At 40.6% G+C, this 22193-nt stretch overlaps 1 long non-coding RNA gene across 2 annotated transcripts in view; it reads right to left on the bottom strand.

The window, feature by feature from the left end:
• Positions 1 to 22193, bottom strand: part of LOC132660226 (uncharacterized) — a 297177-nt gene that overhangs the window by 84540 nt on the left and 190444 nt on the right. For both annotated transcript variants that reach the window (XR_009601587.1, XR_009601586.1), the window contains one exon: positions 19702 to 19813. This is a non-coding gene — a long non-coding RNA (uncharacterized LOC132660226). The remainder of the gene's footprint in view (positions 1 to 19701; positions 19814 to 22193) is intronic.

Raw genomic sequence — 22193 nt, 5'->3', positions numbered from 1 at the left:
CACAGATCTCAAATTCGTGTGATGGGCCAACCTTAAAAATCTTACTCATCCTTGAAGGATTTCCCAATGTTATCTTGAATCCCAAATTTAAAGAAATCATCATTAGCGCCTTAGTTTGGTGGGGGAGCTGCTGTCAACATTGTGTGCCGAGTGTTATCAGTGAGCTCGTTAGCTGAACCACAAATACATGGTATTAACCATGTTCTTAAGATTCAAAAATTGAAAGAAGATAAGGGATTTACTGTAAAGCCTTGGTCATTTTCCTATGAAGGGAGAGCCAAAAAAGGCACTTTTCTAGGAGAGAGAGAAAAGGAAAAAAAAAAAACCAACAACTTTGGAACTTAAATGTTTTGGCAGTATTTAGTCTTTCTCTGATTTCCTTCATTAGAGAAACCCTGTCACATGGCACTTTCTGTATATTGTTATGTTGTTTCTTGGGCATTTGCACACACCCTTAGCTTTCAATGGGCTTTACTCAATAATTAGGTCTCTGGGGATAGCCAGACAGGAAGAGGGATAATCGTGAAGAAAGTCTTGTACACAAAATTGCTAAGATAATTTCACTTCTGACATGACCAAACCCACATAAAATGAAGTTATTTGCATGCTGCCCAGGACATGTATTTTCCATGATCCTTACCACTGACTCATTGTGTCTAGTCATAAACATTCTTTGAACCTCAGTGTCCCCACCTGTAAAACAGGGATGAAGTGTTGGTCACGTGGACAATGAGGAGCTGAAACTGATTTGAAAGGACTTTGCTCTTGTAGGAGCAAAGTCACACACTTGTGTCGTTTTATTAACACAGTGTTCTATAACAAAGGAATTTAATCTCTCTCTCTCTGGAATGTTTTCAGAGCTACTCTGGTGTGACAAGCATAGTACATATTTTATTTATGTTCGAGGAAAACTGTGCATCTCTTCTTTTTTGATACGTCATAAAATTCTTCTCCTTGTGTCATGTTACAAATTGGTTTCTTTTTACTTTTGTGATTCTGCCATTTTCTAGTGGAATAATTGCTATTTTAGTAATCCTCATGTTAAAACTACATCATTGAAATGGAAATTTCCATTTGGCACTCTGGCATTTAGACTTCTCTTTACTCCGATTTTTTCCTTCCTCCATAGTCCTTTCTCTCTTTCAATGTGCTTTATAATTGATTTATGGTTACATTAACTGTCCTTTGAATCCTGTGACTGTGTGCATGCTCAGTCATGTCTGACTCTTTGCGACTCCATGGACTGTGCCGGGACAGGTGCCTCTGTCCATGAAAATTTTTAGGTAAGAATACTGGAGTGGTTGCCATTTCCTCCTCCAGGGGATCTTCACAACCCAGGGATTGAACCCAGGTCTCCTGTGTCTCCTGCATTGGCAGGTGGGTTCTTTACCACTGAGCCACCTGGGAAGCCTCTTCTTGGATCTTACCCCACCAGAATAAAATCTCTGAGTTCACACATTTCTATCTTGTTCAGTGAAACATCCTCAGTGTCTCAAACATCCCCATCACAGAGTATTCGTGAAATAATTCCATTGGATAAGTGAAGTTCCTGTATAGATTTCAGCTTCCACTCTGTTTCCACAGCTTAGAGCTGAAATCTGACCCAGACTTTCAAACTGATCTGGCCCTGAATCCATCCACTAACCTATACTTCCTTCCTTCTCTTCCTTCCACCTGTCAGCTCTCGGCTTCCAGTCTGCCTAGGCTTTAACTCTTCCCATTGCCACCTGAAATTTGTTTTTTTACACTTTCTTCCCGCTATTAGCTATGATTCTTTGACTTAATACTGCCATAATGTGGTGAGGCATTAATCTGTAGAAGGATAGAGGTACACCAGTAAGTATCCGTTGGAGAAGGGAATGGCGACCCACTCCAGTATTCTTGCCTGGAGAATCCCACGGACAGAGGAGCACGGAGTCAGACACGACTGAAGGACTAAGCACACACGCACCAGTAAGTACAAGGTGGCTGCCAACGTGTCACACAAGGAACACAGGTGTGCGTGTTGGAACTGATGGTTCCCAGGACGGTGCATCACAAGAGGGCCTCCTGGCATCTCACCGTCTTTCAGCAAGAATAGCACGCATCCTGATAGTTGTTATGTGGACTTTTCACCTTTCAATTCATTTCAGATGTGGCTTAAAGTAACATGTCATTCAGAGTTTGTTTGCCTGTAGGGTGATTCATTCATTGATCTCCTAAACAAACATATAGTAGGTAGGGGAGAAGACAGGAGGAAAAGGGAGGGAAGGAAGAAATGACAGAGGAAACAATTTTTACCCTAGGGCACCCATGTTGTGATTACCTCTTAAAAACTAGAAACAAGCATTTTGGTTCCCTGTGTGAAAATTCAAACTGATAAAACCATGAACTTGAGGTGAGTTCTGTGGCTTCTCTAAAGTATCTGGGGTTCTGTAGCTTGGTTGGTTGGTTGGTTTTTGCTTTCATTTAAAAGAAGATGATATTTATAAATGAGAGAGGGATTAGAATATGAATAACAAAATGAAACTGATGATTCCTCAGTTGACAATATTGAAAACTGGGGGTCAGAAAAGAATCAAATTGTGAATGATTCTTTTCTTCATACCTGTAAGACCCAGGCTGTAAATTTATTGCATGCTGTATAGAGAGCCAAAAATAGTCTGTGTGTGTGTTTCAGACACTTCTCTGTGACTCATTCAACAAACATGATTATCTTCCAGGTGCAAGGCCCTGTGTCCAGTGCTACAGGAGGAACAGCAGGAGGCAGTGGCAGAACAATGAGGGCTAGTGGGACTTCTCTGGTGGTCCGTTGGCTAACGCACCACACTCCCAATGCAGTTTCAATCCCTGGTTGGGAAACTAAGATCCCACATGCCTCAAGTAAGAGTTCACATGCCACAACTAAGATCCGGCCCGGACAAATAAATAAAAATAAATATAAAAAGAGCAATGGGAGTTACTGTTTCTAATAGGCATATATGCTGTGCCTATTTCCTTTAAAAGTTATACTTAAGTCAAAAAAATCTGCAATGTAGATATTATAATGTGTACTTTCCTTCCGAGTATAACAAGAAAACTGAAGATTAGGAAAGTTCAGTAATATTCCAGGTCAAACGGCTTACATGTATTTAACTCAATGTTTTGACGGTACCACATCCATGCTATTTTGACTAAGCCGCCTTCGAGGTGTTCACAACCTGGAAGACATGATCTCTCTCATTTGGTCAACTTCTTTCTCTCTCTCTCACACACACACTCCTCTAGGCTACGAGGGAGAATGTGATCTTTATACATATCTACAAGAGAGACAAATACTCTCATTTGAGCACCTAGATTCTGAGGCTCCGGTGGCCGCCCGGTCACCTGCCGGCAGTTCATGCTGTAGTCTACGCACTCAGTGGCATGAATGTACTGACGACCGTCCATGTGCTTATTCCCTGTGCACCCGCTAAGTGCAAGAGATACACACACACCTAAAACCTAGTCCTGTCTTCAAGGAGATTAATTTCGTATAAGAAATTTATATGTCCAAAAAGTGTTGTAGTATTGGCCAATTTTCCAGTTCTTTTGAAAATGTACCAGGTGGGAAAACAATATGTCACTTGCAACAGAATAAAGAAAGCACAGATATTGATCAAAATGTTATAAACCTGGGCTGAAAGGAAAGTGGGGCTTAAGTAGTGCAAAGAGGCTCATTTGAGAACTATACACCATTTTCTTTCCCTCTTGTCTTTCAGAACATTTCTTTCAGGCTCTTTCTCCCTCATAAAATTCATATTTTGTATCCCCTAGGGGAAAAATATATATATTTTTCAGAGCTTACAGGTGGCAGCTGAATGAAGGGTTATAGAAAATAACTAGTTTGAACTGCACATGGGACCTCCCCTGGTTGTCCAGTGGTTAAAAATCCACCTTTCAATGAAAGGGATGTGAGTCCGATTCCTTGTTGGGGAACTGGGATCTTACATGCTGCAACTAAGCCTGTATACTGCAATTACTGAGCCCATGCACCACGAGGCCATGCGCCATGACTGCAGAGAAAGCCCAACACTGCAAAGAACTGACACAGCCAGACAAATAAATACATATTTTTTTGAAAAAAAAAAAAAACTGCACAGAGTTCATGGATCTTTGGAGAGAGTTCACTGCATGGCGACCCAAATCATGGATGGTGGTTATACTACAATCAGGTGGCTCATTATAGCAAACTGCTGGCTGCATGTTCTAAATATAAGGTAGCTGGGAGAATGTTTGGTGCTCTGTTAAATAGTAAGAACAATCACATTTCATTTAAAGCAAAGCCAATTTAAGATATTTCATGATTTCAGGGATGTTAAAATGTGAAAAAAAACGTACATCTTAGAATTAGTAAAATAGGAATATATATTAGTCAAGGCTCTCCAGAGAAACAGAAAATCCAACAGGATATGTTTGTATCATTTATTTCTATCTGTCTGTCTATCTATCTAACTCAGATTTTAAGAAATTGTCTCATACAATTGTAGAGACTTAGAAAGTCCAAAATCTCGAGTAGGCTGGAAGACTGCAGACCCAGGGTAGTTATAGAAGTCACAGTTCAAGCTCAAAAGTGTTCTTCTGGCAGAATCCCTTCTCCTTTCAGCGAGGTCAGTCTTTTTCTAGTAAGGCCTCCAACTGACTGACTGAGGCCCACCCCTGCCCACATTATGAAGAGCAATCTGCTTTACTCAAAGTCTACTGAATTCATTGTTAATTTCATCTAAAAATTACCTTCACAGAAACATCTAGGCTAAATGTTTGGCCAAATATATGGGCCCTGTAGCCTAGCCAATGCCACATAAGGGTCACTGTGGCAGAGGGACGTTAGGAGGAAGATTCTCTTTGTTGTGGGAAATGTTAGCACTGGAACTCAGCCTGTCACGGCATGAAGACATGAGCAGAGTAGTCCTGGTTCTTCCTCTCAATGCTTTTTTTGTGGGTTGGGGTTCACCCTCTCTGATCTCTTCTGGGCCTTCCCTTCAAAAGGGAATAATCCATAATCAATTAATCAAACCCACAAGCAATTAAACCTGCCCCATAGAGCAAACTTCTGGTGAGCTGCAAAGGGAAGAGGCTCTGTCCTTTTCTCTATGTTACTAATGTTTACATTTCTGTTTTTCTAACTTGGACAGAAGCCAAACCCCTGGGACTTGGGGGTGAGGGGGATATGGGGGGAAAATCAAATGTGCTGCCAATATATGAAATACAATATTTTTTTTTTCTAAATTTTAGTTTAGCTCTTCTTTGTTGGAACTTGGGCCAGTGGTCTGAAAGAGGAGGAAGAGAGAAAAAGTATGGTCTCAACACTGTCTCCATCCACCACACTCAGACCACATTTCACCCCTACCCACCTTTACTCTTCTCACCACTGGTTTCCTGTCCAAACTCCCCAGAACCCACTGCTCTTATATTCTCTAGAATGTTCCCAGGCCTGTCTCGGCCAGCAGTTATCTCCTGTTAAATATTACCACGATCAGTTTCTTCCCTCCTCCTGCTTGCACAATCCTGGAACCAGTGACTCACTCTTGCTTTATTGTAAGTGTTTACATTTTGGTTAAAATCATGGACCTTGGAGCCGTGGAATCTCCCCTTCGCCACTTGTGTGACACTCGCCTCTGTTTCCTCACCTGTAAAACTGGGATAATGACGGTATTTACGTCACAGGTGAGTTGGGAAGAGCAAATGAGAGCAGCAGATGGAAAGCTCTCAGGACGGTGCCTAGCAAGGCATGAGCCCTCAGCAATCGTTAAATATTATCATGCCATTTGCCTGACGTGGTTTCTCCATGCGATCATGATGCCTAGTGTTTGCAGATGGGCTGGGTACACAAAATACAAAGATAAAGCAGGAGGATTCTTGCCTTTGACCCGCTCTTGGGATAACTGGAGGGATTCTATGATATGCTTCTGCGGGTTTCCATTTCAGTTAAACCATCTTCAGATGGTTTATCTCAGCTCTGTGGGATTGAAATCAACTCTCCATGTGGTGAGGATTAGAAAAATGAGTGAAGTAATGATCCTGGTACCTTCTTGTTTACTGTGACTCAAAGATGGGATTCGTCTGCCCCAGGGATTTGGGTTTCAGTTTTGTTTTTAGTGAAGTAGCGTGCCTTCTCCATTCACTCCCTATTGTTTTATAGCCATTCATACATGCTTACCTGTTTGATCACCCCATTGTCCTTGAAGTTATGATCCCTGCTTTCAGTTATAAGAAGACGGAAAGCAGAGATTGGTGAAATGTTCCTCACTCTTAAAAACATCAAAAACACAATTAGAAACAAATACCATCATTAAAAAAAAAAAAAATCCTGTCTAGGAAATGAGGTAAGAAGCGAAAATCTGATTCGCCAATAACTCTGAAGAAACATTCTCAAATTTGCATTCATGGTGCTAATTGAAGGGGCCATGGAAAGTCCAAGGAAATCTAGGGTAAAAGCAATGGGAATCCTTTGAGAGCAGGAGTCAGAGTTTCATCTCACCCTCATTGAGGGGCTCCATCAGAGTGCTGTGGGGAGCCCCCTGGAGTGTCTCCCAGGTGTTCAGGCAGAGAATCTACCATATACACTACACCATAGCTTGTGCCATTTCCTACTCCCCGACCCTGGTTCCCCTAAGCAAAGTCCCATGACTAGGAAAGCTGCATGAAGCTACCTCCCCAGGGCCATCAACACCAATCCCATCGTCCCATCCTAATACTGCACTGAGAATTATAATCAGCTGGTTGTTGTTTTTGTTCAGTCACTAAGTCATGTCTGACTCTTTGTGACCCTGTGGACTGCAGCACGCCAGGCTTCCCTGTCCTTCACTATCTCCTGGAGTTTTCTCAAATTCATGTCCATTGAGTCATTGAGGCCATCCAACCATCTCATCCTCTGTTGCCCCCTTCTCCTCTAGCTCTCAATCTTTCCTAGCATCAGGGTCTTTAATTTTGCTAAATTTTGTTAATGAAGCGTCTGCTTCATTAGGACCAGGGGAGGTCCTCAGACGCTGCATTTCTAACAAACTCTCAGGTGGGAATTCCAGTCAGGACTACCCTCTGGGCAGCAAGGCCCTCAATCATGTTCCCTTTGGGTTTGGTTTATGTACCTTTTTCTCCCTCTAGAATCCAAGATACCTGGAGGGCAGAAACCAGGACTCATAACTATGTATCTCTTCCAGCATCTAGCATGATATCTTGTGCAAATATAGAATCCCAAGAATACTGGTTACAGTGGTTAAATTAATATAACAAAAAAGTAAACCCTAAATACAGAAAGAAAAGGGGAAGAAAATATTTATTAGAAAGTAAAAATGGAAAACTTGTGAACAGACTATGACATTCCAAATGAATCCATTTTGCTGAGTAAAAGAAATGATTTTACAATGTTTGAATGCACTATCTTGAGAAAATGATATTGGGTTGGCCAAAAAGTTCATTCCAATTTCTTCCTGGTAGATGGAAAAACCCAAACGAACTTTTTGGCCAACCTAATACAACACCCAGGGAAATATTTAGGGAAAAGCAGAGATGACGATTTTCTTATGAGACTGACAAGTGACACCTTTTGAAGGAATTTCATCTTTTAAATTTCAAAGAGGTATATTTCACTGCACACATGAAAATGGCTACATTCGTTTCTAAGGGCTGTGTATGGGTGGGCATCATATAATAACTTCACTATTTAGCATAGTGCTTTGTCTTTAAGCGAGTATGAATAGTTCCTCAGCATTGCTGTCCTTCTTAAGCATAAATCTATAAAGTAGGCCTCAATGAATCGTATCTTGGAGCATAAGAAATGATACAGTAAAAAATACAGTAATACATAGAGCTGATACTTGTTGATATGTGAAATAAATACCTTGCCAAACAGTAACAAGGTTTCCAGTGAAAAATACTACGTTGAAATGGTTGTGAATTTTAAGCTTGTACAGATTCTGGTTTTTGAGCATAAAAACACACATTCCATCCTGTGGTCTTCTAGTGATAAACATTTCTGAGGTCACCATTTTTATTCAGTGGGCAGAACGATTTCTCAACATGTGCTAGTCTAGATTTGAGTTGTTTACACTTTCTCCTACACTGCTTTCTTCCATTTTCTGTAGTGCAGAAAATGAAGTATAATCTTCGCTTGTTTTTGCTACAGCAGACATGTCCTTCCAATCGAGCTCTCTCCACGGGCACCACTGACAGAGAAGCAAAATCAAGGCCTTCCTTTACCTTACGGCTCCCATATGGAGATTGTTCAGTCTAGCTCATCTACTCAAAGCATATCTGATGAGTAGTCAACCTCCTTCCTTGACAGTTTATTACTGATCTCTGTAAATTGGAGGCTATAAATCTGACAGCAGCGTTACAACCTTTGAATTGAATGTATAATTTAATTTGTAAACTCATGTTATCCATTTCGAGGATTGTAATAAAACCGAGTGTGTGCTGGTTTTCTAACATGGATTTGTTTTTCCGTTAGTTTGAGAGTTGACACAGCTTGCCTCTTTGACATGTGAATTCGTACTGGTTTCTTTAATCTAGTAGCTCTTGTCTCTTTCTCCTATTCTTTTTAGTGAGGAATGGCTCTGAAGTTTCTCATTTCAAATTACATGAACCGTTGATTAATCTCATAGATTTATTTAAGTACTTTTGTTATTAGATATTTTTTAAAGACTCTGAGCGGCAGAAGGGCAGAATTCTGTAATTAATCAGGATTGCCTAGGTCTGTTACTCCAGTGGCGGTGAATTGGTTCCCAGTAGGAGAGTTAATAGAAAAACATTCAATTTCAAAATGGCCTGGATGCATCAAAAGGATTAAGCTGTAATGCTTTTAATCCCTGTAACTCAAACAAAGAGAAAATTTTCCTGAGCAATGAACTGCATAATGTATTTGTGGGCCAGAGAATGATCAGAGTGGAGCATTGGCTAAGCAGTCAGCCCTGTAGCCCAGGATCTCACTGGGCACAGCTAGACTTACAGCCCAGGGGATTTAGACATTTGCTTTTAAACTTAGGGTACTGTTACTTTAAAGGCAAAATGTTTTGCTTTTAAACTTTTAAAATGGGTACTGTTTTGGAAAGTTCCAGTCTCTGGAGCTCCCAAGCTCTCAAAGACTCTACCAATAAACCTTTAGGTTAACTCTCCAAGTCAGGAATGGCAATTACCTGGCATACCTGCTGCACTTCCCTCACCTCCAAGGCCCATGATGACAGGCCTGGCTTTTTCACTTCCTGTCAAGACTACCTCTGAATTGCTTTCTATCTGTATCCCTCTTTCAGGTCTTTTAATTTGCTTGATCAAATTTCTCACAGTTTCCAAACATCTGCTGGACTATGTCAAAGAGCATATAAGTACAACTCAAAAAATATATTTTCTTCAAATAACCTGTGTTTATTTGGAGTCTTCTGGGTAGTGATACTTTAATGAAGGTTTTTATCTTGAGACAATTGTAGATTCACATGCAGTTGTGAGAAATACTATTAATATGTCAACATCCACGTGCCCATTTCCTAGTTTCTCCCAAAGGCAGCCTCTTGCGGAACTAGAGTACAATACCACAACCAAGACGTTGGCAGCGACACAGTCGAGATACAGAATCTGCCCATCATCACAAGGATCTCTCCTGTTGCCCTTGACAGTCCCACCCACTTCTCACCTGTCCCCATCCTTGTTTTAAAGCTCTGGGAACCACAGACCTGTTCTCTATTTCTATAGTTTTGTCATTTCAAGGATGTTATACAAATGGAATCATGCAATATGCAACTTTTTTTTTTCTGACTGACTTTTTCCACAGAGCATAATTCTCTGGAGATTCATCCAAGTTGTTTTGCAGAGCAATAGCTTGTTTTATTGCTTCATGGTATGGATATACTTTTGTTTCTTTAATCATTCATCTGCTGAAGGACTTCTGGGTTGTTTCCTGTTTGGAGCTTTCACAAACAAAGCTGCTATAAAAATTTGTGTATAGGTTTTTGCAAACATGCCTTTTTTCTCTGTGGAAAAAAAAAATGTACCCAGAGTATAACATGGTAGTTGCAAGGCTTAATTTTTCAAAGAAAACTCCAAGCTTTTGCAGAGTGGTTGTAAGATTTTACATTCAGAGCAGCCATGAAAGGGATCCAGTTTCTCTGAATTCTCGCCAGCATTTGATATTGTCACTAGTTTTCATTTTTGTTATTCCCATAGCTGTGAAGTGATATCTTATTGTGGTTTTAATTTGGATTTCCCTAATGGCAGATGACATTAAAAAGCTTTTTTTCATGTACTTATTTGCCATCTGTATATTCTCCTTGATAAAATATCTCTTCATGCCTTCTGCCCATTTTTTAATAGGATCATTTGGATTTTTGTGGCTGAATTTTGAGAGTTGCTGTATATTTTAGATACTGGTCCTGTGTCAGATATGTGGTTTGCAAGCAGTTCCTCCCAGTCTGTAGCCTGTCTTTTCATCCTTTTCACAGAGTCTTGTGTGGAGCAAAAGTTTTTAATTTTGAGAAGTACACATTAGTAATTTAAAGAAATAGATTGCTTGGTGTAAAATCTAAGAACTCTTTCCTGAGCCCTAAATCCTGAAGAATTTCTCCTGGTCATTTGTGTGTGTGTGTGTGTGTGTGTGTGTGTGTGTGTGTGTTTTCTAAAATTTTTATAGGTTCATGTTTATCATTTTGTTTGATTTTTGTATAAGGTGTAAGACTTAGGACTAAGTCCCCGCTCCTCTGCTTTCTTCCTCCCTCCCCTTCCCCAACTATCCCTTTTTCTTTCTTTCTTTCTTTCTTTCTACCTGTGCTGTGCTATGGCCAGTTGTTCAGTTGTGTCTGACTCTTTGTGACACCACGAGCTGTAGCCCACCAGGCTCTTCTGTCCATGGAATTTTCCAGACAAGAATACTGGAGTGGGTTGCCATGTCCTTCTTTCTGACCCAGGGGTCAAACTTGTGTCTCTTCTGTCTCCTGTGTTGGCAGGCAGGTTCTTTACCAACGAGTCACCTGGGAAGCCCTTCTTTCTGCCTATGGATTCCCAATTACTTCAACTGGAAAAACTACTGTTCATCTGCTGATTGATTTTGTGTCTTTGTCAAAAATCAATTTGGTGTATTTGTGAGGGTCTATTTCTGGGTTCTGTTCTAATGATCTGTGTATCTGTCTCTGTACAAATACCACAGGATTGATTACTCTAGTTACGTAATTAAGTCTTGAAAATGGCTAGACTGGCTCCTCCTACTTTATTCTTCTCTTTCAAAATCATTCCCGTTCCTTTGCCTGTCCACATAAATTTTAAAATTCTTTTGTCTAAATTTACAAAAGAGTGTTGCTAGAATTTTGCTAGGGATGACATTAAACTTGTATATCAATTTCGGAGAGCATTAACATCTTAATTACATTTAGTTTTCTAATCCATCAACATGGTATGTCACCTCATTTATTTGAAGTTTTGATTTCTTTCATCAGCATTGTGTAGTTTTTAGTATATAAATCCTATACATGGATTGCTGGATTTATACCTGAGTATTTCATTTTTTGAGCAGTTGTAAATCGTACTGTGTTTTTAACTTAGGGGTCCATGTGTTCTTTGTGCGTGCTAAGTCACTTCAGTTTTGTCCGACTTTTTGTGACCCTGTAGCCACATGAACTGTAGCTTGCCAGGCTCCTCTGTCCATGGGATTTTCCAAGCAATACTGGAGCGGGTTGCCATGCCTTCTTCCAGGGGATCTTCTCGACCTGGGGATCGAACTTGTGTCTCCTGCAGCTCCTGCATTGCAGCCAGATTCTTTACTGTGGAGCCATTGGGGAGGCCCATGTGTTCTTTACCATTAGACAGAAATAAAATAGATTTTTGTATGTTTGCCTTGTGTCTTGTGACCTTGCTAGATTCAGTAGTTCTTGTAGTGTTTTGGGTAGATTTTACTTCTTATTCTCAATATATATACATTTCATTTCTTCCTCTTGCCTATTGCATTGACTAGCACCTCCAGCACTATGTTGAATAAGAGTAGTGAGAGTGGACATTCTTGCCTTTTTACTTATATTAGGGGGAAAGCATTCAGTCTTTTGCCATTAGCTATAGGTTTTTTGTAGATGCTTTTTTATCAATCTGCTTCCCCTGTAGCCCTGGAGAAGGAAACAGCAACCCACTCCAGTGTTCTTGCCTGGAGAATCCCATGGAGAGACGAGCCTGGTAAGCTACAGTCCATGGGGTTGCAAAGAGTCAGACACGACTGAGCAACTTCACTTTCACTTTCCCCTGTAGCCCAGCAATAAAGCATTTGCCTACAATGCAGGAGACACAGGAGACTCGAGTCTGATCCCTGGATTGGGAAGATTCCCCTGGAGGAAGAAATGGCAACCTACTCCAGTGTTCTTGCCTGGAGAATCCCACGGACAGAGGAGCCCGGCGGGCTACAGTCCATGGAGTCAAAAAGAGTCAGACACAACTGAACTCTCATGCAGGGTCTTATCAAACTGAGGAAGCTCTCTTCTACTTCTATTTTTATGAGCTTTTTAAAAAATTAGGAATAGGTGTTATATTTTGCTTTTTTATGCATCAGTTGATACGATTATATGATCTTTCTTCTTTGGCCTCTTAATATGGGAGAGTACAATGATAGATTTTTGAATATTAATAAGACTTGCATCTGTGGAATATATCTGAATTATAGAGTGTAATTCTTTTTGTATGTTGTTGAATTCTATTTGCTAATGTTTTCTTAAGTATTTTGCATCTATATTCACTAGCAACATGAGTCTGTAGGGCTTTTTATTTTTTTTTCTGGTAATGTTTTTGTATGGTTTTTGGTATCAAGGTTACATTAGTTTCATAAATTAAATTGGGAAGTATTTCCTTTCTTTCATTTTCTGCAAGAGGTTGTGTAGAATTTCATTTTGATTCACATATTATATAGATATATATATACTTGGAAGAATTCTCCAATGAACATACCTACATCTAGGCATGGGGATTTCCTTTTTAGGTAGTTTTAAAATTATGAATCCTGTTTCCTCTGTCTTTTAATTGGTGTATTTATATTATATTTAATATAATTATTAATATATTTAATATAATTATTGATATGTTAGAACTTAAGACTGTCATCTCATTTTTTTTGGTTTTCTGTATGTTCTCTCAATTTTTCATTTCTCTGTCTTTTTCTTTTGTCTCATTTCTTTTGTCTTTTTCTTGAACATTTTTTTAATTCCACTTTTATTCTAAATAAAATGGGACTTTATTTTACTTAATTAAAAAAACATTTCATAGAACTTAAAGAAAAACCTTTTCATATAATTCTAGGTGTTCTATTATATATGTATAACATTATAGCCTACTAATATTGTCATTTTACCAGTTTGAGTAAAATATAAAACACTTTCCTCTATAATTGTCTTAAATATTTCCTTTACATTCATTTAGAAGTATATCATACAGTGTTAAAACTTACGCATTGGCCATGGAACTAATTTAGAAAATTCAAAAAGAAAAGACGTATTTTTAAATTCATATTTCTGCTCATTGTACTCTTCCCTCCTCTCTGATGTTCTTTCTAAGGTCTAAGCTTCTTTCTTTTATTATTTCCTTTCTTCTTAGACAAATTTACTTAGCTCTACTTTTAGGATGTCTGCTGATAACAAACTCTGTTTTCCTTTACCTGAGAATATCTATTTCTTCTTTATTCCTGAAGGTTATTTTTCCCTGGGCATAGGATTCAAGGTTGACAATTATTTTCATTCAGCACTTCAAAAATATTGTGTCATTTAAAGTTTAATTATGATGTGTTTTAGGGTGGATTCTTTCACTTTATTCTGTTTATGGTTTGTTAAGCGTCTTGAATCTGCTAGTTTATGTCCCTCGTCAAATCTGGGAACTTGTCACCCACTTGGAGTACTTTTGCAGCACCACCCTCTTCCTTCTCCCATTCCAGGATTCTAATGACATAAATGTTGGATATTTTTTTATAGTTTCATTGGTCCCTGAACCTCTTTTGTGGTTTATTTTTTTGTTGCAGGGGGGGGGGGGGTTGTTTGGTTTTTTGTTTGTTCACTTTTGTCTTTTTAAATGATATTTTCTCTTGGTTGGTCATATTGGGTGATTTCTATTGTTCTATCTTCTTGTTCATTGGTTCTTTCCTCTGTCCCCTCCATTTTTCTGTTGAGCACATCTACTGAACTTTTTAATTTCAATTATTATATTTTTTCATTTCTAAAATTTACACTTGGTTCTTTTTTGTATCTCCTATTTCTTTGTTAAGACTTTCTGTGTCTTTGCTGAGGTTTTCTAATTTTTCATTTGTTTCAAGCATATTTGTAATTGCTCATTGCATTTTTATGACAGTTGCTTTAAAATCTTTGTCAGGTACTTCTAACATCTCTGTTTTCTTGGTGTTGTTATCCACTAATTTTTCAAAATTTAGTTTGAGATCTTTTTGGTTATTGATATGTTGACTAGTTTTTGTTTGAGCTTCCCAGTTGGCTCAGTGATAAAGAATCTACCTGCAATGTAGAAACTCAGGTTTGATCCCTGGATTGGGGAGATCCCCTGGAGAAGGAAATGGCAACCCAACCCAGTATTGTTGCCTAGGAAATCCCATGGACAGAGGAGCCTGGCAGGCTACAGTCAATGGGGTCACAAGAGTTAAATATGACTTAGCAACTAAACTACCACCTAGTTGAGCTATTTCAAATTCTAGAAGATGATGCTGTGAAAGTGCTGCACTCAATATGCCAGCAAATTTGGAAAACTCAGCAGTGTCCACAGGACTGGAAAAGGTCAGTTTTCATTCCAATTCTAAAGAAAGGTAATGCCAAAGAATGTCAAACTACCACACAGTTGCACTCATCTCACATGCTAGTAAAGTAATGCTCAAAATTCTCCAAGCCAGGCTTCAGCAATATGTGAACCGTGAACTTCCAGATGTTCAAGCTGGTTTTAGAAAAGGCAGAGGAACCAGAGATCAAATTGCCACATCCACTGAATCATCAAATAAGCAAGAGAATTCCAGAAAAACATCTATTTCTGCTTTCTTGACTATGCCAAAGCCTTTGACTGTGTGTATCACAATAAACTTCTATTATTGAACAATAAATATTTATTTTCCAGAATAAACTGTGGAAAATCCTGAAAGAGATGGGAATACCAGACCACCTGACCTGCCTCTTGAGAAACGTGTATGCAGGTCAAGAAGCAACAGTTAGAACTGGACATGGAACAACAGACTGGTTCCAGATAGGAAAAGGAGTATGTCAAGGCTGTATATTGTCACCCTGCTTATTTAACTTCTATGCAGAGTACATCATGAGAAATGCTGGGCTGGAGGAAGCACAAGCTGGAATCAAGATTGCCGGGAGAAATATCAATAACCTCAGATATGCAGACGACACCACCCTTATGGTAGAAAGTGAAGAACTAAAGAGCCTCTTGATGGAAGTGAAAGAGGAGAGTGAAAAAGTTGGCTTAATGCTCAACATTCAGAAAACGAAGATCATGGCATCTGGTCCTATCACTTCATGGGAAATAGATGGGGAAACAGTGGAAAGAGTGGCTGACTTTATTTTTTGGGGCTCCAAAATCACTGCAGATGGTGATTGCAGCCATGAAATTAAAAGACGCTTGCTCCTTGGAAGGAAAGTTATAACCAACCTAGATAACATATTGAAAAGCAGAGACATTAGTTTGCCAACAAAGGTCCATCTAGTCAAGGCTATGGTTTTTCCTGTGGTCATGTATGGATGTGAGAGTTGGACTATAAAGAAAGCTGAGCGCTGAAGAATTGATGCTTTTGAACTGTGGTGTTGGAGAAGACTCTTGAGAGTCCCTTGGACTGCAAAGAGATCCAACTAGTCCCTCCTAAAGGAGATCAGTCCTGGGTGTTCATTGGAGGGACTGATGTTGAAGCTGAAACTCCAATACTTTGGCCACCTGATGTGAAGAGTTGACTCATTTGAAAAGACCCCGATGTTGGGAAAGATTGAGGGCAGGAGGAGAAGGGGATGACAGAGGATGAGATGGTTGGATGGCGTCACTGACTCGATGGACGTGGGTCTGAGTGAACCCTGGGAGTTGGTGATGGACAGGGAGGCCTGGCGTGCTGCGATTCATGGGGTCGCAAAGAGTTGGACACGACTGAGCGACTGAACTGAACTACATGTTGAATACTTTTTTACTGGAACTTGGGACATTTTTGGAATTATATTGTGAGACTCTGGATCTTACAGAGTCATTTAATTTTAGGTGGCTTTGTTTAAGTGTTTCTTTGCTTTCGTGACACTACTCCAGCAGGGAATCTTACTTTGTTGCATTATGTGAAGGTCTAAGTCCAGGTTTCCCACTCATCCTTTCTTGAACTTGGGGTGAAGGAGGCTGCTCCTTGTTACTTCTGGATGGAGACAGGAGTTTTAGCTTCCCATGTGGTTTCCAGTGACAACTCCATGTGTTGTTAATCCCTGGTGGCTTTTTTACACCTGGAGAGATTTGAGTCTCCATGAAGGCTCCTCTGATACTACCCCACTGGAATGGGAGTCCTTCATTCTTTCACGTGAGAGAGGCAGTTCACACTTCCCACATGGTCTCCATGGACACTATATGGGCTGAATGGCTTATTACTGCCAGATGAGGATGAAAACTCCAACTCCAAATTGAGCCTTCTCTGACAACATCCTGGTGAGGGTGTTGAGGTGCCTTGTTATAGCTTCTCGAGATCAGAAGCCTAGGCTCCACTTAGCTTTTATTGGCATGCATAGGTGCTACTGCAGAGAAGGCAATGGCACCCCACTCCAGTACACTTGCCTGAAAAATCCCATGGATGGAGGTGCCTGGTAGGCTGCAGTCCATGGTGTTCCACAGAGTCAGACACAACTGAGCAACTTCACTTTCACTTTTCACTTTCATGCATTGGAGAAGGAAATGGCAACCCACTGCTGTGTTCTTGCCTGGAGAATCCCAGGGACAGGGGAGCCTGGTGAGCTGCCATCTATGCGGTCGCACAGAGTTGGACACGACTGAAGCGACTCAGCAGCAGCAGGTGGTACTGCAGGTTTTTTTCTGATGTGTGGCTGGAAAAGAGCAGATGTGTAAATGCTTTCTTTCTTTATAGCTTCTTTCTTTCCTTCCTTCCTTCCTTTCTTCTCTTTTATGATCCTTTGACTAGAGAGAGAGAAAACTCAGGGGGCTATTTTATCTGAACCCACATGCACTTCGTGATTGTTGAGTTTTCCAGCTTTCAGTCTGGGATATGGGAAGCAGAAAGAAAATCCAGAGAACTCAATGCTGTGTTAATCCTTGTGTCCTAATTTCCACTGCCAATCTGCCATCTTCTCTTCACCTTTTGAGATTTCTTATGGGTGTTTTGTATGTAATATCCACGGTTTTTAGTTGTTCTCAGTGGGAGGAATGGGAGAAAGACACGTAAACTCCATCTTCCCAGAAGTGGACACCCAGGTCTATCTTTTTATTCACTAGAAAAGTCTAGAAAATATCCTGGGGTGTTTTCAAGCAAAGTAATTATTAGGCATAGAATCTGAGAATGTTTAAAATGCCCAGAGCCCACAGACAATATTTGAAAATAATCTAGTTTTCACCATTGCATCAAGAAAGTTACTGCTGTGTTGGAAAACAGGAGCATCCAGCTTCCCCCTGGAAACAAAAGTTGTATCATCACTCCTTGCATGCTGGTCATCTGCACACTTGTTCACTGGTTCTGAGACACATCCTAGATACTGACTAGATTTTTTTGTCCTGGTTTTTGCAGAGACCCACTGTGTATTGAGACACTCCAATGCCTTCTCTGGCTCATAGCACTGAGGGTTATAATTAAACTATTTACACAAAGTTGTTTATGACTTCTAATATTACTACTACTGCTACTACTAAGTTGCTTCAGTCGTGTCCAACTCTGTGTGACCCCATAGATGGCAGCCCACCAGGCTCCCCCATCCCTGGGATTCTCCAGGCAAGAACACTGCAGTGGGTTGCCATTTCCTTCTCCCAATGCATGAAAGTGAAAAGTGAAAGTGAAGTCACTTCTAATATTACTCTTCTGTAATATTTCCATTTTGAAAGAGAGATACCACAATAAGAGCAATCTTCAGAAAAGAGTGGACCTTATTCAATAATATGCTTTCCAACAGCAGTATGTCAAATTCTCTGAAAAGGCAGAGAAAAAACTTACTAGAATTCTTCAAATGGAAAGCAATTGGTAACCACTTTATGACTTTATGTTAAGACTAGCCCTGTATAGTGATGTGTATATTTCCTACAGAGGTGAATACTGGTGAATATCTTTACTTTCTATATACATTCATGAGGACTTTCTACAGGAAAAGTGTATATGTAAGAGTGTAAGTATGTTATACTCTGCTTGATTTAAAAAAAATCTGATTTACAGCATAAGAAGAGATTAGTCTTATAGGGGATCATATTGGCCAGCCTCTCCCAGTTCTAAAGAGTTGTTTCTCCCCATGGAAGCTCAGAACAGCCATTAAAAGTGTGGTTCTAGGTTCGGGGAGGCCTGGTCACTGCCTTTTACTGGAGGAATTGTCTCAATGACTTTCTGAACCCCAGTTTTCTCTTCTGCAAAGTAGACATAATAATATTATCTGTCTCATAGAAGACAGTTCATGTAAAGTGCATCACAAATGTAGGTCCAGACGCATGGCACGGACTCAGTATGTGTTCGGTGCATGTGTACGCGTCTGTGCTCAGTCACTTCAGCTGTCTGACCCTTTGTGTCCATGGGATTCTCCAGGCAAGAGTACTGGAGTGGGTTGCTGCGCCCTCCTCCAGGGAATCTTCCCGACCCAGGGATTGAACTCATGTCTCCTGTGTCTCTTGCACTGCAGGCCGATTCTTTACGCACTGAACCACCTGGGAAGTGTTAGGTATTAGGAATTAAAATCTTCAAATTAATAAGGTAGCCTCCCTTTAACAGGCACACATGTAGTTCTGGGGACCTGCATCAATGTTGTATTTCCTTCTTGAAAAGCTCTCCATAGAAATGAGAGGCTAGGAATCTTAGGCGATGCCAGAGAGGCTTGTGATTCCATGAGGGCCAAGTCCGCCTGCCTGTGTACCATTACGTCTTAACTTCTCTGTAGATTGGACTGGAATATACACACCCTGTATATCTTTGAAAACTCTGAAACTTCCGCAGTTAAAATGATGTCTTGCATCTCTCTTCTAGTCACATCGTCATTGCTTCAAGCCGTTTCAAAATGAGAGGTGTGTACTGAGCATGAATCAAACAAAACGCATTGTGGGGTGGCTGCCCTGGTGTTCCAGTGGTTAGGAATCCACCTTGCAATGCAGCGGATACAAGTTTGACCCCTGGTCGGGGAACTAAGATCTCACATGCCGAGGAGCGACTAAGCCCACACGCTACAATACTGAGCTCTCACGTCACAAATAGAGAGTCTGTGTGTTGCAAGCAAAGATCTTGCATGACACAAAGAAGATCTTGCATGCCTCAAACAAGACCTGATACAGTCAAAGTGAGCAAATAAATAAATAAACAAAATAAAGAGATTACTACTACTATCTTAAAACACACACACACACACACACACACACACAACCAAACCCACAACATATAGAAGGTGGGCAGTGGAAAAGATGCCTGGATGGCAAGAATTTTCCTTGAATTGGTTATTTCACAAACACGAGCCAGTTTGCTAAAATGCTAGCACTGTTTGTAAGTAAAGCAAGTTTATTGTTTTAGCTACACCCTATGATTACAGGAAAAGGTATGCCTACCTTTTAATGTCTCCATTGCCAAATCCTTGTTAGCAGATAAACTTTGACACGGTCTCAGCAACCCAAGTTAATCCAGGCTTCAGTGGCAATAACATGGCTGTTTCATTCAAATCTAGAACCGTGATAAAACCAAAAAAGAATTGAGCATGTGCAGGGCTCTGTGAGGCCTAAGAGTGAAGGCTGACTTACTGCATCGCCTCTGGACCTCGGGTTAATAGTGAAGAGTGCCGTGAGACCCATCTGTGAGAAGCCCTCCAACCACACTTAACCTGGCCTGAGTCTCTCAGGATTCATTAGGTGCCCAGGAACTTCCTGGTGTGCATTTTGTGACTTCAGATAGCTGAGCCCAGCATAGCATATACTATTACAAAGATGCTAAAGAGCTGTTAAATTGAATTTTTATGTAGTTGAGTTAAATGGAAGAGAAACCAAGGTTTAAAAGCTCAGTTCCTCTGGAAGAAGGGGAAACAAAGGGAATCAGCACTTTGAGGGAACTTAGCATTTACCAAGAGGAAGGAGCAATATTTTGTTGGCAGGATAACGTTTCGGCAAAGAACAGAGATAGACAAGGAATTTGTACTTGTCATTGCTCCAAACCTGGACCACTTAGTGAGAGAATAAACATGGCTCCAGCAAGGTGATTCTTTTAGCCTTTGAGTATTAGGCACTCAGTCGTGTCTAACTCTTTGCAATCCCTTGGATGATAGCCTGCCAGGCTCCGCTGTCCACGGAATTCTCCAGGTAAGAATGCTGGAGTGGGTTGCCATTCCCTTCTCCAGGAAATCTTCCTGACCCAGGGATCGAAGCCAGGTCTCCTGCATTGCGGGTAGATACTTTACTGCCCGAATCACATCTTTATTCTTTGAGGGGAGAAGCAAGATACAGGAGGCAGAGCTGCGGAAGGAGGAAATGAGCCTTCATTGAGCACCTACTGTATGGCCAACACCATTTACACAGATTCTCATTGCATTTCTTCAGCACCTCTCAAGTCAAGATTTGAAGTGCTATGATATCCCATAGTACCTGCAGCCCTAGAAAGCATCAATGTCTACTGGAATAGTATGCTATTTTCCCAAAGAATATACATTTTAATAGTGATCGAAGAGGTGGAGTAAAGGTGTGAGGCTGCAAACTCTTACTGAGCAATGTCTCACCTATCTGTCTGTCTATCTATCCATCTATCATCTATCTTTTCTTCTATCCATCCATCTATCTGCCATCTACTTATCTAGAGAGAAGCAGAGATAGAAAAGAGAGAGAGAACTCAAGGTGTTGGTGCCCTCAGTCAGTGGGGTTTAATGTCATTCCCTCACACTGGTGATCTTGCCATTTTCCCCTGAGGGTACTACTTGATGGAAAGTGGTATGTGATAAAAACCAATTGTGATATATTGTACTTATTGGAAATAGATGCTGATTATATGTACTTAACTTTATCTTCCTTTGTTATCCTGCCCACCTTTTTTCCTTTTCCTTGTCACATGCCCACAGTTACTTTTACAAAGTTGATATGAGTACAGTCTAGCTTCCTTAGGCTATCCGAATGTCAAAAATATTGAGGGCTTGTTTTCCCTTTGCTGCTGCTAAGTCGCTTCAGTCGTGTCCGACTCTGTGCGACCCCATAGACGGTAGCCCACCAGGCTCCCCCGTCCCTGGGATTCTCCAGGCAAGAATACTGGAGTGGGTTGCCATTTCCTTCTCCAATGCATGAAAGTGAAAAGAGAAAGTGAAGTCGCTCCGTCGTGTCCGACTCTTAGCGACCCCATGGACTGCAGCCTTCCAGGCTCCTCTGTCCATGGGATTTTCCAGGCAAGAGTGCTGGAGTGGGGTGCCATTGCCTTCTCCTGTTTTCCCTTTAGTCATCATGCAGATGCTCTTATTGGGATGGAGGCCAGGTACTTTGGTGAGTGTAAACTGTATGAGCATCTGGCAGAAATTACATTTACGGCAGTACATATCATTTTCAACTTTTTAGGCCATCAGCCCTAAAATGACTGAGTTGGTTATCTATACATTGATAATCCTGGGGCTCAGAGGGAGTCCTCAGTTAAGGTTCCAGGCCTACCACTTCACAACATTTAGAAATACTCTCCTGGGATTTCCCTGGTGGTCTAGCAGTTAAAACTTCACCTTTTGAGGAAGGGGGTTTGGGTGTGATCCCTGTTTGGGGAACTGAGATTCTGAAAGAGATGGGAATACAGACCACCTGACCTGCCTCTTGAGAAACTTGTATGCAGGTCAGGAAGCAACAGTTAGAACTGGACATGAAACAACAGACTGATTCCAAATAGGAAAAGGAGTACATCAAGGCTGTATATTGTCACCCTGCTTATTTAACTTCTATGCAAAGTACATCATGAGAAACGCTGGGCTGGAAGAAGCACAAGCTGGAATTAAGATAGCCGGGAGAAATATCAATCACCTCAGATATGCGGATGACACCACTCTTATGGCAGAAAGTGAAGAGGAACTAAAAAGCCTCTTGATGAAAGT

The sequence above is a fragment of the Ovis aries genome, chromosome 8 (genome assembly GCF_016772045.2).
Source record: "Ovis aries strain OAR_USU_Benz2616 breed Rambouillet chromosome 8, ARS-UI_Ramb_v3.0, whole genome shotgun sequence".
In the NCBI taxonomy this organism is placed as follows: Eukaryota; Metazoa; Chordata; class Mammalia; order Artiodactyla; family Bovidae; genus Ovis; species Ovis aries.
Note: the sequence above shows the minus strand (reverse complement) of the source record. Positions and strands in the feature narration are given on the sequence as shown.